This window comes from Psammomys obesus, unplaced genomic scaffold, assembly GCF_907164565.1.
Source record: "Psammomys obesus unplaced genomic scaffold, mPsaObe1.curated_primary_1811, whole genome shotgun sequence".
In the NCBI taxonomy this organism is placed as follows: domain Eukaryota; kingdom Metazoa; phylum Chordata; class Mammalia; order Rodentia; family Muridae; genus Psammomys; species Psammomys obesus.
Genome location: NW_026589137.1, coordinates 2,767,244 through 2,784,495, shown reverse-complemented (window position 1 = coordinate 2,784,495; position 17,252 = coordinate 2,767,244).

Genomic DNA, 17,252 nt, shown 5'->3' with positions numbered 1-17,252 from the left:
ATAAATTAAAATATTAAAAAATGAAATAATAAAATTATCTAAATAGAAAAAAAAGAAATATAGAAGTAAAACTTCTTTTTGAAAGCAGGCATAGCAATTTTTAGAAATACAGTGGAACACATTTTAAAATATCATGTTCTATATAAAGATAAGATTCAGAAAAGCCAAAAGGCATGCTAGATTTGAACTGAATATATGTGACTCTATCACCCTCAACCCTCCAATATTAGGTATTCATTAGCATATTCTGTTATATTTCTCATCAATAATTATCCAATCAGATATTTTTCTTCCATATTCATTGATGCCCAATACAAGTTATCTCCTGTTTCAGTTACTCCAAGAGTTCTCTCTGTGTTTGTCTGTCACTCTCTGTGTCTTGGCTCTCATTGTAGCCTTGGCTGCCCTAGAACTCATTATGTAAACCAAGCTGGCTACATACTCACAGAGACCCACCTGCCTCTGCCTCATCAGTGCTGGTATTAAAGGCGTGTTACCAGTACTGCCTGGCTGCTGCAAGAGCTTTTTAACTGACCTTTTGCTATTATGGTAGGCTATTTAATAACCCCTTCCATTTCTGTGCATACAAGACCTACTCCTCACCCCTCCACACACAAGTTGCCTACATCCAATTCTCAAAAGCGTGCATATCAAAAACATACATTTTGCTACTTTTCAAAGAATTGTGTAGAAGGGATCAAATTAAAGGTCTTGAGATAAGGAAATTATTTGTACCAAGGAAATCAGAGGGACCTTATTAAGGGGAGATGGAGGATGCTATGATTGTTGCTGCAATTAGAGTGGTGACAGGATGCTATGATGCTATACTGCTGTCTCTGAAAATGGAGGGAAAAAACTATCAATCAAGGAATGGCAATGTTGTCTAGAAACAGAAAAGTCAAGTGAATGGATTTTCTATTTAATTTTATCACAGTAAAACTGATTTTCAACTCATGACTTCTAAAACTGTAAGGTAATGAATTTGTAATGTATGTTACTAAATTATATTTAAAATTCATCATTGAATATGAAAATAATATAAATATATACAATAGACTTAAAAAAACACTATCTTATAAAATTATAATTCTCCAGGCACTTAGGAAACAGTCAAAAGTTTCTCACATATCTGATAGGAATATATGCTATGGACTGATTGGTATTCTTTTCAAAATCAATGTACTCAATTCCAAATCCTTAGTGACTGAGAATGAGACCTTCTTTCTGGGAGATAGGGCCTTTACAAAAATAATCAGGTAAGGTAACTAGGATCTCCTCTGGTGCAATATATTTGATGTCCTTATTTAAAAAGAGATAGAAATATGGAGACAGTAACACATATATCATGAGAAGACAATGTGAAGAACCCTAGAGTAGGTGACGGTCTATGAGCCAAGAAACAAGGCTCTGAACAGATTGTTTTAGTGTCTGTACTGGTTAGTTGTCAACCTCTCACAGCTTCAGTCATCTGGGAAGAAAACCCTCAACTGAGAAAATTATTCTATCAGATACACCTATTGGCAAATTTGTGGGTCATTTTTTAATTAATGATTGATGAGAGGGGGTAGCCCATGGGATGATGCCACCCCAAGCAGGTGGTCTTGAGTGTTATGAGAAAGGAGGGAGATCAACATATGTAGAGAAATTCAGAAAACATCACACCTCCACAGTCTGTTCTTCAGCTCCTGCCTCCATGTTCTGCCCTATTTCTATTACTTATATATTCCAATTCATAGCACAGATCCCTAGAGTAATAATGTTCCTTATCTGCCTTTGCTACATCTTACATCTTTTTGTTTTATCCTGAGTTACTCCCATTTTTCCTTTCTACTTTCCAGATACATGAGTTTCTTCTTTTTTCCTTTCTTCTCTGTTTGTTTGTTTTGTTTGTTCATGTGTTTATTTGTTGAGACAGGATCTTCCTATGTAACTCTGGCTGTCCTGAAACTCACTATGTAGACCAGGCTGGCTTCAACTAGCCTGTAGATTCATAGAGATCCACTTGCCTCTCTTCCAGAAGGTTAAATGTGTGCATCACTATGCACAACTTTAGTTTCTTCTTTCTAAGCACTTGTGCATTGTTCACAGGGCATATGTCCCCTTACCACTTAATATTTGGAAAATACTAACTCCTCCTTCAGGCTCAAATTAAGTATTACTTGCTTAGAGACACTTTAGATTTGACAGTCAAATGTGGTACCATTATCTATTATTCATTCATAGTGTTAAGACCTTTTATGAATTTTCTCATATAAATATTTTATCACAAATATATTTTGAAGATTATTCTAGCAATGGCTCTCAATGAACCTGTCTATGGTATTAACCATTTCATACACTATTCCTACCATTTAGTTTACCATTAGTTTAATTATTGGCTAATGATTGATGTGGGAGCATATGTATATATATATATATATATATATATATATATATATATATATATGGATGGATAAATTCATGCTTTACATTATCTCTCATGACATCAGCTTTACACTCCCATTCCATTTGTTTCTGCCTTATAATCTATTAACATCTACCTATGATGGCTAATCTTGGTTATCAGTTTGATTATAACTAGGATTGACTAAAAATCCAGTATCAGGCCTGATAGAATTATGAAATATGTTCTTGAAGACACAGTTAGTATACCAATTAGGTTGCAGTAACCTAGAGAACTGGGGAAGGGTTCTCCAGAAGGTATATGCTTTGAATCAACAACCAATATATAATATAATTTCTCCCATAGTCAGGATTTATGGATTCAGGAAACAAGGTGTTAAAAAGAAAATGTTTCTACTCACTATCTCCCCTAAAAATCTACTAGGGAAATTTTTGTTTCCTCTTCCTATGCCCTCAAATTCTGCGGGACTAGAAATTTTGTTTTGAGATGGGAGAGTACTTCTGCCCAGAGATACAAGAAATATTCCAGTGAACTAGAAGCTTAGACCCCTTGTTCACTTGGCACTTCGGATGCCCTAAGCCCAAAAGCTGAGAAAGGAATTACAGTGTTAGGAGGGGGTCTTTGATCCAGGTTACAGGGGAAAATTGGACTGTTTCTCCACAATAGAGGTAAGGCAGATTATGTTTGCAGTGTGGAAGATCCTTTAAGTCATCTCTTGGTGCTACCATGTCCTGTGATTAAAGTCAGTGGAACTACTACAGGCAGGATGACAAAGGGCACAGACCCTTCAATAATGAAGGTATGGGTCACTCTTCCAGGAAAGGAACCAACGCATGCTGAAGTGCTTGGTGAGGGTGAAGAAAATACAGAATGGGTAGTAGAGGAAAGTAGCTATAAATACAAGCTAAGGCCCAAGACCAGTTAGAATGTGTTGTGTATATATATATATTTATTCAGATATTTGTGTTTTTGTTTTTATCACATGTTACATCAACTGAGATAACATCAGTGGTCATCACTTTTAACTTATGAAACACTAAAAGAATGTCCCTCAAGGGACATTGTCACCCATTCTGAAATATATAATACATTTGTTGTAGTACTTTGGATAGTTATATCACATTAGTATATTATGACTTAGTTATTGTTTTTATTTGGAAATTAAGCATAATATAAGGAGATACAATTGAGTGTCAAGCTGACAAGAGGTAGACTTGTGATGGATAATAGTTGTAGTCATCTAGACTATCTGTGGAATTAGCTAAAATCCAAGCAACTGGGAGCACCTGTAAGGAATTTTTTTTTAGTTGGATTATTTCAGGTAAGAAGACCCAACCTAAATTTTGGCCTTACATTCTAATGTTCACATCAAATAACGTAGAAGAAGGAAGCTTTTACTTTTCATCTGCTTGTCCTCAATCTCACTAACAAATTCATCTCCCCAGTTTAATTTTACCGGTGTTAGAACCTATTCAACAAGATTCCAATATTGATTTAAAAAGGACACTGTATAAGGCTTCTCTGGTGCTCCAGAATCAGACTGGGATTGCTGAGACATCCAGTCTTATGAGCACAACAACTACTAGATCCTTGGCCTTTCTGTCAGGACAGCCATTGTTGGACTACTGGAAATATATCCTGTAAGCCACTCTAATAAATCCCGTTTTTGTTTTCTGGTTGTGTGTGTGTGTGTGTGAGTGATCTGGAGTTTGTATGTGTTCATTCTATCAGTTTTGTTTCTTTAGAAAAGTGTGAACAATACATTACCTAGTAAGTTAGTCTTTATAGTATTATGGGGGAAAATACTAGAAACAAAGCTATTCTTCTGTCAAACCTTACCCTGTATAATGAGGTATCTGAATCCCAGATCATGGACAATCACACTAATATCTTCTCAGGTTTAGTCTTTCCCTAAACCTAGGAAAATATCTTTCATATGACATACGTAGGGTGGTAACATTTCTGATATGGTAAAGCAAGAAAAATGCAGAGTAAAAGACATGGAACTATTTAGTATTCCTCCAAGAGAAAAGAAAAGAAACTCAAACTAAGGAAATTCAACACTTAAGAAAATGCAGTTTTCTTGAAGTTTGAGGATTCCTTGGCACCCCTAGTCCTACTATATTATTCCCCAAGAGATAAAATAACTAACAACAGTATTATTTGTTCTTACCATTTTTCTCTTGTTTGTGCAAAACACCAAATAAGTTCAACTGAAAGCTGAAAAACCATGCGTACACATAATCACATATATAATAAAATTATTTTCTTTGGCTTATAATACTGACTTTTCTCTCTTTCATGGCTGTTAATATTTTAAGTATCATAAAATTTAAAGTTGGTAAAAATCTCACTCCAATATATAAGAGAGCAAATAACCCTGATCTCACTTTCCAATGACTCTTTAAAATTTGTTCTTGTGTGACAGCTTATGAGTCACAATATTTGTGTTATAAATTCATTATAGATTCTCATATGATGCTCCATCATCATTGCAGCTTGGCATGCTTTCAAAGTTTCTTAATAGCACTAACAATTTGTTATTTTTCTTTCCAGCTGCTTTAATAGCCTACCCTTTAGAATGTTTTGCATTACAGAAAATTTGAACATATTCCCAATTAAAGTTGTCTACTACAATATTAATTCTGAACTAGCTATCGTGACTCACAATGTCAGTTGAGTCAGAAAAAGAAAAAGAGTTTGAAGGTTCTATATTTAGCTTTTTGAGAAGTTGGATGATGTTAACATGCTGCCACTGAGCCAACTGTTTTCATGGTCAAATTGCTAGTTTCAGTCATCATTCCAATCAAGCCACCTGGTCTTTTTGGCCATTTAGAAAACTAAATCATATCAGCTACTCAATTGCTCAGGAATCGACCCATAAAGAGGTCAATATCATCAATCCTATCAAACCAGCCTCAATCCTGCAGAGGCAAGTTGCTAAAACACAACATGTCAAGGAAATACAGATTGGTTTCCTATTCCTTTGAGAGAACAAAAAAACTCTATTATATTGCTCTCATTTTTAATAAGTAACAATGGCACATATTATTATGCTAAATAAGTTCTGGGTTTTTGTGTATTAATGTTTAGAAAACACCTAAGCAAATAAACATGATAAGCTAGCTTTTACACACACACACACACACACACACACACACAGACTTGGTTAGCTGTAAAATTCTGCATGCAATTTTATTTATGTATTTTAATTTAAATCATTTTGATTTTTTTGTTTTGTCTGTTTGTTTGTTCGTTTAGACATAGTCTCAATATGTAGCCCTAACTGGCACAGGACTCTCTATGTAGAGCAGGCTGGCCTTGAACTCACAGAAATGTGCTTGCCACTGCCTTTCAACAGCTGGGAATAAAGGAACTCACCACCATGTCCAGACCATGTACATTTCTTTGTATGAACAGAACTTTTAAGATTTATTTAAAAATTACTTTTGTGTATGTCTATGTGTTTTGCAAGTGGATATCACACATTCAAGTGTCTGTGTGATGTCCAGAAAAGGACATCAGATCCATTGGAGCTAGAATTAGAGGTAGTTGTGACCTGACATGTTACTTGGAACTGAACTCAGGTCTTTTGAAAGAGCAGTATATGCTCCTAAGTGTTGAGTCCCAAGACCAGAATCATTTTTAAATTTTTTTATTATCATTTATTACAATTTAATCAACTTGTATCCTGGCTGTGGCCCCCTCCCTCATCTCTTCCCTATCCCACCCTCCTCCCCTAGTCCACTGATAGAGGACGTCTTCCTCCCCTTCTATTTGACTCTAGCCTATCATGTCTCATCAGGACTCCACGACCAGAATCCTAAAAATTAAACACTTGAAAATAAAATTAGGCAATGGGAATAACAATGAATTATATAAAAGCAGCGAGTTAACCATTGGAAATTAATTATTTAGGCATATTTATATTGACAGTATCAAAAATTGAAGAACACGGAGAAAAATGTGTCTTTTGAAGGCTCAAATAAAAATTTTAAATGTTGATTAAACATTCCTTTAAAAAAGTAGAGGACAGTGCAGCCACTTTTGATGAGAACTGATAGACTAAGATCAGAAAGAAGAGGAGAACTACCCTATCAGTGGACTTGGGGAGTGGCATGCATGCAGAAAGGGGAGGGAGGGTGGGATCGGGAGGGGAGGAGGGAGGGGCTTATGGGGGATACAAAATGAATAAAGTGTAATTAATAAAAAATTAAAAAAATTGAACTACTTTTAAACATAAAAGTACAATTCCTCATAACATTTGTTAGAATTAATTTTATTTCTTTTTTACAGAATTAATTTTAATAAATAACATTTGAAGTATTTGTAAATGAGATAAGGGGTTTACAATCATGATATTTCTATCCTAAGGTATTATATATTAGAATTTATAAAATCTTAATATTATTTTTATGTCTGGCTAGCTATATCAGTTTCTTATAAATTTCAAATGTTTTATTTTTATCTTAATATTGGGTCATTTGAGAAAGAAAATTTACACTAAATTGAAGTTATTGGTTATTTAGACAAAGCTGTCAAAATAGTCTCATCAGCTGTGTAAATGTTTGCTCAGAGCAAAAACAACAGATGGAAAACCACAAATATCTATAAGCTATCAGGGAGCCTATGCATAAGAATAAACTAAAGAATAAAATAAATTATGTCTATGGTATTACACACACATAAATACAACCATTCAAAATTATACAATAATGACATTTTCTTTGGAAGTAGTTTTTTTTTTTTTTGTATAAACATAAGTTTGAATCACTGGTATTAAGTAATACACAAGAAAACAATAAGGCATATCCAAGTGTGGATATGAAGTTCTTTTTAAAAATTTATTTATTGTTTTATTAATTACAGCTTACTCACTTTTTATCTGAGCTGTAGCCCCCTCCCTAGTGCTCTCCCAATCCCACTCTCCCTCTTCATCTCCTCCCATGCCCCTGCCCAAGTAGAAGTAGTTATTTTATTTTTTTTTTATTATTTTATTTTATTGAGAAAGCCTCTATGGCAGCAATTCTTTCCTCCTAATTAAAAAAACAGGAGGTATTGCACTCTTGAATTCAGTTCAAGAAACAAATTTCAGTTCACCAAATTCTACTATAGCAACAGAATGAAGCCATGTGCCTTCATTTGGTAATGAAACCTATAAAGAAAGCTAGGCTAGACAGAAACAGGAACATCTCAAAATCCTCATCCATTAGAAAGGATTGAGATGCCAAATTAGAAATCAAGAAGTGCACTGTTTGGATTCTTTATCAGACAAGTAGTTTCTAGAAAAAAATGAAGAGCTCATCCAGGCAATGAGTAAGATTGTGAATGGATGATTTTGTACAGAATGAGAATGATTCAAATTCTTCAGTCACTCACATATAAGGCCACTGTGAAGCACTAAACTGGGTTTATTGCAGTGATAACCATGAGTACATAATATGATAATTAAGGGTTAAATTACTGTACTGTTGCACACTCAATGATAAAGTTAGTTACTTTTGTCTTTATCTGATAAAAAATATGCTATATTAATTATCACATTTTGTTCTACATCTTCACTTACTCATTGTTATTAGGGTACTTCTTTCCTGACTACAATAAATTTCAATTTTATAAAGCTTAGCATTATTTGAAGAACAAAACATAACAAAGATTCCTTTCCGTTTTGAATCCTGTTCCCTCATTGAACTAACATCCTTCACTCTTGCTAAGTTTCTTAAGAAAATGGCTGATAAAATGTGTCACTTTCTTTAGATGATTTTACTTTATTTTTTTTTAGTTTTAAAAGACAGGGTTTCTCTTTGTAGACCTGGACTCATTTTGTAGTGCAGGCTGTTCTCCAACTCACAGTGATCTGCCTGCTTTTGCCTCCTCAGTTCTAGGACTACAGGCGTGCAACATCACATTTGGCTTTAGATTATCTTAAAATGCAACAGAATGCAGACTTATCATCTGTTAAATAATGTACAAGTATTGAGAACCTAAATAGTAATAAATAAATGATGTTATCTTTCAAGAAATATACAGTCTAGAAAAATGCATTAAAGTGAGATACCTACTACATGAACTCTTGTTAAACAAACCCAATAGCCAAATATTTTAAGAAGAAAATAGTTAATGTGGTTCTCAAGCTGGAGGTTGGGACTCCCTTGGGGGTTGAATGACTCTTTCACAGGAGTTGTTTAAGACAATCTACATATATTCACATTAAGATTCATAACAGTAGCAAAATTATAGTTATGAAATAGTAATAAAAATAAGTTTATGGATGAGGGTCACCAAAACATGAAAAACTGTGTTAAGAGGTCTTAACCATGGTTTTATATATTATTACTTAATATATTATATATATATATAATATATATATATATATAATATATATATTACTCAATACAATTTTGGTACTCTCTATCTAAGCTCAGCCTCACAATCCCAATGGAGATGTCAAACAGACATAAATAGTAAGAGAGGCTTGGTTGTATAATATGATATACTACTTCAAATTTCACAAACATGTACATGACACTGACATATTTCTTTAATGAGCTTAACCTTGAAGTTTTGTTTTGTTTTGTTTTCAAGACAGGGTTTCTCCATGTAGCCTGGCTGTCCTGGAACTCACTTTGTAGACCAGGCTGGCCTAGAACTCAAAAAGATCCATCTGCCTCTGCCTTCCTATTGCTGGAATTAAAGGTGTGTTGCACCACTCCTGGTTAGAGAAATGTGTGATTTCTTTATTTTATTTTATTTTATTTTATTTTATTTTATTTTATTTTATTTTATTTTATTTTATTTTTTTATTTCTTTATTTTTTTGACCTTCAAGACAAGGTTTCTCTGTGTAGCCTTGGCTGTCCTGGAACTCACTCTATACACCAGGAAGGACTTGAACTCACAGAGATCCACTTTCCTCTGACTTCAGAGTGTTGGGATTAAAGGCATGTTCAACCACCACACAGCTAATCTTGAAGTTTTAACAACTAGTGGTCAAACAGAAGACACCAGAAGATGGGAAGATTTCCTATGATCATTTATTGCCAGAGTTAACATTAACAAAGTGGCCATATTACTGAAAGTCATACATATATTCAATTGCAGTCCCATAAAAATTACAATGATATTTTTGACAGATAGAAAAAAATCTAATCTATTATAAATTCATATTAAAATATAAATGTAGATGAGGGAGGGAAGGTGGGATTTGGAGGGAATGAGGAAGGGGGCTACAGCTGGGATACAAAGTAAAAAAACTGTAATTAATATGAAAAAATAAAAGTTTAATTAAAACCATAAACGTGCTGAAATAGTCAAGGAAACAGTGGTGAAAATACAAAACAAAAGCAAACAACTGTGGAGTTGCCAGTGAGAGCTCATTTTAAGTTATACTACAGAGAGAGTGTAATGAAAATAGCCTGGTAGTTACACAAAAACAGACATGTGGACCATTGAAGTGGAAATCTTGAAAATGAACCTGAACAGCTATAGTCATTTAATTTTTGGCAAAGATGTCAAAAGTGTACATTGGTTAAAAGCAAACAAACAAACAAACCTCTTCAGCAAATGATCGAAAATGATATTACCATCTATATTTATAACACTCATATTTCTTACCTTGTACAAAAATCCACTGAAAAATGGATGAAAGATTTTAACACAAAAATCCAAAGCCAGAGCCTGCTACAGGAAAATATTCAAAGATATAGAAATATATGAACTTTGTAAAAAATAACCTAAAAGCTCAAAAAACAATCCCTAGAATTTAGAAATGACACTGTATTTGTATTAGTTACTTTTTTATTGCTGTGAAAAAATATTATGGCCAAAGAAATTTATAGAAAAAAAGTTTATTTTGGCTCACTCTTCCACAGGGGTTGAGCTCATAGTGGTGAGGATAGTATGACAGCAGGTGGCAGGCATGACACCAAGAACAGAAAACTGAAAGCTCACATATTCAACGTCAAGCATGGAGTTGAAAGCAAACTCTAAGTGGGACAAGGGTTTGGCTCTCAAAAGATAGTCCTGAGGCACATACAGCTTTCAGCAAGACCACAATAATAAACCTCCCCATACAGTGCCATTGATGGGAACTGACTGTTCAAATACATGAGCCTATGAAGGACATTCTGATTCAACCCATCACAGAATCAAACTTCAATTGTTCTTCACAACAAAAAAAACTCTAGACTGTAGAGATAGTCTGAAGAAAGGCTGAAAATGTTTGACAGCAAAATGTATGTATTACAAACTTTTGAATATTTTACATATATTATATATCAAAAAACTAATCATTGGATCAATGAATGAAGACTTGAATGGCACAACAATTTCCAAGTGAAGAAATGAAAATGTAAATAAATCCATGACAAAATATTCAACTTCTTTAGGAATAAAAGAAAAGCCATTCAAAATACATTGAAATACCATCCTAGCTCAGTTAAAATGGCTTTCATCATTACAGCTCTAAATATATCTGCATCTGATATAGCCTCATCTAATTTTGTATAGAGACTACTACTAGATTTAATTTTAAGTATATTTATTTACTTTATTTTATGTGTATGAGTGTTTTGTCTGCATGCCTTTATGTCTTTATGTTGTGAACAACATGCATACAATGCCTTAAGAGTCTAGAAGAACCTGGAGGTGGTGGCCCATGTTTTTAATCCCAGCACTCGGGAGGCAGAAGCAAGCAGATCTCTTTTTGAGAGATCTGTAAGGTAATGAAATGTCCATAAGGAAAACACAAAGTCAAATCTAATTTTGCCTCTTAATTCTCACTGCTGAACAACTATACTATATTACTTTAGGCAAAATATAAAAGGTAAAACAGATATAACCAAATATATCATGCCAAATGGGATGCATATTGGGTGAGCAATAATTTAACACTAAGTTCCTCTGCTGCTACTATTAAACAGACTGTATGTGAATAATCAGGTTCACAGGTTGGCTTCAGCTTCCTCTGAAAAGTTTTGGCAAAGGACTCATGGTAGGCATTCAAAACTTACCCCTTGGGTGCTGGAATTTAAGAGTTTTATCAGAGCTTGGCAAAGAAGGAAGAAAGCAGATGCCTTTAAAGACCAGCGCTCTCTATTTTCCATCCTTCAATCCAAGGACCTATTCTTGGATCTAACTTTGAGTTCTGTCTTCCTCATAGCTCTCTTGGCATTTGAAGAATAAACAGAATGAGTAGAGGGAGGCAATATGCCAGACTTCATTCTGTAAAACAGATAGAGTGCCAAAAGGCACATCCAGGAAAATAGATAGTGAACCTTACCTCTCAAGTCAGTTTCTGGCTTATCTTTAGTCTAAGCAATGCTACACAGACCTCAGCACCAAAGCTGGGGGACCTTATTATTGCTCAGTCACAAGTAGTATCACTAGCATTGAAGAGTGCCAGCTGAAAAGTATATTTGGGGAAGGGGCACAAATATTTATGTTGCGTAGGCAACTTAGAGTATTCTCATAGCAGCCTGGCTGGAGTTGAAAAATAATGAAACATTAATCTAGGTTTATGGAAGGCCCGGACTGGATCTCTGTATACAGGCCAAAAAGTAATATACATAATAGATTTTATAATGAGGTTGGAACCCAGATTTTTAATTTTACTCTGTTTGATTTCTATTTATTCAGTATTTTGAAAGTTAATAATTCTTTCAAATGTTTTATTATTATGATTATCATTACTATTATTATGTGTACATGTATATATATGCATGCGTGTGTAATGCTAGCTCATGCATTCCTATGGGGAAGCTTGAGGTCCACATTAGGTGTCTATATCATTCTTCAGTTCATTAATTCTTCATTCATTCATTCATTCATTCATTCATTCATTCCTTTGGTTACTTTTTAGGACTGTCTTTCTATAGAGTCTTGGCTGCCCTAGAACTTACTATATAAACCAGGGTGGCCTTGAACTCAGAGACATTCCTGCCTCTGCCTTCCATGTATTGGGGTTAAAGGTGCCCACCTTTGTTTATTAATACAGGGTCTCTCACTGAACCTATACCTCTGTTTCATCTCCACCAACTGGCCAACACTCACTGCTGGGTTACAGACATATACCATGCTGCCCCAATGTTGTAGGTTCTCAGGATCCAAACTGAAGTCCCCAAGTTTGTGTAGCAGGCACTGTACCCACTGCACCATCTCTTTACTCCCCTTAGAAGTTTTATTTCAAAAGTGTGAATCTTAAAAGATTAAAAACAATCTGGGCACAGTGGCACATGCCTTTAACCTCAGCTCTCAGAGAGGCAGAGCTAGGCAGATCTCTGTGAGCTTGAGGCCAGCCTAGTCTACAAAGCAAGTCCAGAACAGCCAAGGATATACAGAGAAACCCTGTCTCAAAGCAAAAAATATTAAAAAGAAGGAATATGACTGCTACTAGTTACTTGTTCTTGCCAAACAAGGAGAAATCATTGTAAAGTACAGTGAACTGCTATAGAAATGGAAGTTGGGTCATTTTTGGTGTCAGAACATTTGTCAAGTCACAGAAAATTAAGTGTGGTATGAAACATGCTAATCTAAATCCAGCCACTTCTGATGAATGAGCCCAAATCTCTGCAACCCACAAGAAACATGAACTTTACCTAAATGCTAACACCTGTGACCTGAAGAGCTTGGATTTATATTAGTATGTTTAGAATAAATTTCTTGTGTTTATTAAAGCAGCCTCAGACATGGTTATAGGAAGTATTTCAGAAGACAGTATTGAAGCCATAGCAGATGATAGTTCCATATGTTTTATTGAGTCTGAGGGGTTTGTAGTGAGAAGGGATGTAAAATGGAACACAGTGATATGAATGCTCATGACTTTGCATAATTGCCAATTATACTTTATACTTACATGTTAGTGTCATTAACAAATTCAGAAGCTAGCTGGGAATGGTGGCACAGATCTTTAATCCCAGCACTCAGGTGGCAAAGGCTCACAAATCTCTGAGTTTCATCAAGGCCAGCCTGGTCTATACGGATAAACTGGCTAGAAAACAACATCAAATTAAAGTTAAAACTATCAACGAAGAAATGGATACAGAAATTGTGGTATTTTTACACAATGGAATACTACTCAGCAATCAAAAAGGAGGAAATCATGAAATTTGCAGGCAAATGGTGGGATCTAGAAAAGATCATTCTGATTGAAATATCCCAGAAGGAGAAAGACAAACATGGTATATACTCACTTATATAGACCTATAAGATATGATAAACATAATGAAATCTATACACCTAAAAAAGATAATCAAGAGAGCGGACATGGGGTAAGATGATCAATCCTCGTTTAGAAAGACAGATGGGATATGCACTGAATGTATGACAAGAGTCTACTGAAGGCATCTGAAAGACTCTAACTAGCAGTGTTTTCAAAGCAGATACAAAGACTCATGGCCAAACCTTCGGCAGAGTACAGGGAATCATATGAAAGAAGGGGAGTTAGTATGATGGGGAAAGGATAGGAGCTACACAAGGGCAAAATATATCTGGGCACAGGTTCTTTTCTGAGACCGACATTCAACCAAGGACCATGTATGGATATAACCTAGAAACTCTGCTCAGATGTAGCCTGTGATAGCTCAGTAACCAATTGGTTTCCCATAGTGAAGGGAACAAGGACTATTTCTAACAGGAACTCAATGACTGGCTCTTTGACCTCCCCACCCCCCAAGGGAGGAGCAGTCTTGTTAGGTCACAGAGGAGGCCTTCGCAGCCAGTCCTGAAGATACCTGATAAAACAGGATTGGATGAATGGGGAGGAGGTCCCCCCAATCAGTGGACTTGGAAAGGGGCACCACGGTGGAGATGAGGGAGGGAGGGTGGGATTGGGAGGGAATGAGGCATCGGGATACAGCTGGGATACAGAGTTAATAAAATGTAACTGATAAGAAAAAAATAAAATTAAAAAAAAAGAGTTCAGAAATGTATGGAGAAGGAATCTGACACCTTCACAGATTCTGAACACATGGAAAATTGTACTTCCAAAAATAAAAATAAAAAAAATAAAGTTAAAACTAGAAGAAATACTTATAGAGTAAGGATACAAAAACTATTTGGGGGACTGGAGTGTCAAGTCAGGAGTACAAAGCACTTACTGAACTTGCAGAAGATCCACATTTTGTTCCCAGAATCCACAGGCAGTTCACAATTGCATGTAACTTCAGTTCAACGAATCTGATACCCTAAATTTTATTTTCTTACAGAATTTCTAGCATCATTAACTAGAGTCCTTATTTCTTTTATTAATTACAGTTTATTCACTTTGTATCCCCCATAAGCCCCTCCCTCCTCCCCTCCCGATCCCACCCTCCCTACCCCTTCTTCGTGCATGCCCCTTCCCAAGTCCACTAATAGGGGAGGTCCTTCTCTCCTTCCTTCTGATCTTAGTCTATCATATCACATCAGGAATGGCTGCATTGTCAACTTCTGTGGCCTGGTAAGGCTGCTCTCCCCTCAGGGGGGAGGTGATCAAAGAACAGGCCTATCAGATTATGTCAGAGGCAGTCCCTCTTCCCATTACTATATAACCCACTTGGACAGGACACTGCCATGGACTACATCTGTGCAGGGGTTCTAGGTTATCTCCATGCATGGTACTTGGCTGAATTATGAGTATCTGGGAAGAACCCTGTGTTCAAATTTTCTGGTTCTGTTGATCTCCTTGTGGAGTTACTGTCCTCTCCAGAGATCTAGAGTCCTTATTTTATATCTAAAATCTTTTTTATCCTACAAAACTGCATCTCTATATCTTATTATCTAAAGATTCTTATTTATTACTATTATTTTAAATTGGTAAAAGCTGATGGAACATACAAGCAGATTCATGCTCTTGTGTTTTATCTCCAAGCTGATAAAAAAATACATGATGTAATCTTTTTTTTAGAAAAGGATGGCATTCCACATTTTTAATATGAATGACAGAGAGCTCTGTCTTAAATGAGATGATCAGAGTAATAATGAAATCATCTTTGGAGATAATTTAATAAGCATATTTTATTTAAATAAATCCTCCAGGAGAAAATGGAGAATTCATAGCTTTTACTTAGAGGGCAGCTGTTTAAACAGTTATGTGTCAAATTTATGTGTTCAGCTTACCAACAACATTCCCTTATTGAAAACATCAGTATTTCCACATCACAGTTCCCAAAAGTATTAGACAGTCTCAAAATTTGGTCTCTTCTTCAGGTGGCTTTTCTTAGTTCTATCCAGGCTTTATTAATGATTTATTTGATATTATCATTTGTCTCTATCTTTATACATTTTCTTTATAGCATCTACTTATCTCTTATCCAAATTTGTTTTGGTCTCATGGAAGGCTTTTTTTTTTTCTCTTTCCACTCTTTTTAAACTTGACTCAAATAATTCCATGGTGTATTCTCTGTTTTCTTTCTACAGTAAGATAATAGCTGTATTTTTTTTGTTTTGTTTTTATGCTGGTTGTTATGTATACTGGCTGTCCTAGAACACTCTATGTAGTTCAGGCTGGCCTGGAACACACAGAGATTCATTTGCCTTTATCACCTGAGTGCTAGGATTAAAGGCATATGCCCACAAACCCCATTTGCATGTTTTTGAACTACCTTCCACAGAGATGGTCTTTAAAAGGCATTGTTTACATTATAAACTAACTCTTTCCATTTACATTAATGTGGGATGTGTCTGTATGTATATCTGTGTACAACATCAGTGTTTGATACCCATGGAGGTCAAATGAGGGTGTTTTGGATCGTGGTGAGCTGCTATGTATATGCTGGGAACCAAATCTGAGTGTTCTTAACCACTGAACTACATCTCTAGTTCCATACTTAGGTCCTTTACCAAAAGATCAGATGACTTCTCTTTGAAATATGTATACCTCATCCTCAGTGGCACAAATTTATCTAACAGATGCCATCCATAATTACTGTCTCTGCCTACTGAGTGCTGACATTAAAGGTCTACACCACCATGACTAGACTTCTACTGCACCTTTATGTCACCATCTTGTATTTTCATCTACATGGATGTTCAATAAAGGCATTAGATACATTTTCTTAGTGGAACTTCTAGTAATTTTTTATCTCTTCTGGTTTTAAACTCTTCATGTGTTTAAAACTCAGTTCTCAGGTAAATGCTCTAAGTAAGATTTTTGGATTGAGAAGTGGTCAGATAGTGAAGTGATTTCATATTCTCAAGGACACCAGGTTAACTAGAAGGCTATCCTGCCTAAAGCTACTCAGTACCCTGCCATGAGAAAAATGTAAAAGGGGGGGTGTGTGAATTTACATATCTTAGATGTTATAAGTAATGTTTCAATAAGAAATAGAACACAAATATCTCTCAGAAGTTCTGATTTCAATTTCCTTTGGATATGCCCAGAACAGGGACTACTGGATCATGCAGTAGTTCTTTGATTAACTATTTTAACGAATGTATTGACAACTATGTGTATGTGTCTTTGTGTGGGTATGTGCACATAAGTATGTTCAAAGTGTGAAGTGTATGAACCATGCAGCATGGGTTCCGGGAGCCAAACACAGTTTCTCTGCTAGTACAGTACATATTTAACTACTGACCAATCTCCATTGCATCTTTGATTAATTTTTTGAGGAACTTCCTTTGTACAAAGACGTCTTTTGCTCCACACCCTTGGTAACACTTATTATGTACTGCCTCCTTCTGCCTTTTTAATAGTAGCTGTTATGACAGAAGTCAGTCGTATATCCTTGAAGTTCTAACATGTATTTCAGTGATCATTAGTGATGAGTATCTGTATATATACCTTTTTTCCCATTTCAATATCTAGAAATATATATGTGTGTGTATATATATATATATATATATATATATATATATATATATATATATAT